The following is a 580-nucleotide window of genomic DNA, read 5'->3' as shown; positions in this document are numbered from 1 at the left end:
TTTATTGAGTCAGGAATTTGACATGAAAGACTTGGGTCCTACGAAGAAGATTCTTGGAATGGAGATTCATCGAGACAGAGGCTCAAGACGATTATGTTTATCTCAACGAGGCTATGTTGAGAAAGTGCTGGAAAGGTTTGAGATGAGCAATGCAAAGCCAGTGAGCACTCCTTTGGCAAATCATTTTAAGCTTTCTTCAGAACAGTGTTCTAAGACTGATACAAAAATTGAAGACATGGCAAAGGTTCCATATGCCAGTGCAGTTGGCTGCTTGATGTATTTTATGGTATGTACTCGTCCTGATTTGGCTGATGTTGTTAGTCAAGTCTGCAAATACATGGCTAAACCTGGAAGGCGACATTGAGAAGCAGTCAAGTGGATTTTCAGGTATCTGAAGGGTACTGTAGGACATAGAATTATTTTTGGCAGTCAGAAGAATGATCCTTCAGTTGTGGGGTACGTTGATTCAGACTACGCAGGTGATTTGGATGGCAGAAGGTCTACAACTGGGTATGTGTTTACTCTTGGTGGAGGACCTATATGTTGGAAATCAACAATTCAGTCTATTGTGGCATTATCT

Source organism: Phalaenopsis equestris, unplaced genomic scaffold (genome assembly GCF_001263595.1).
Source record: "Phalaenopsis equestris unplaced genomic scaffold, ASM126359v1 Scaffold000061, whole genome shotgun sequence".
Taxonomy (NCBI): domain Eukaryota; kingdom Viridiplantae; phylum Streptophyta; class Magnoliopsida; order Asparagales; family Orchidaceae; genus Phalaenopsis; species Phalaenopsis equestris.
The sequence above is the reverse complement of the archived record's forward strand: the minus strand, read 5'-3'. Positions refer to the sequence as shown.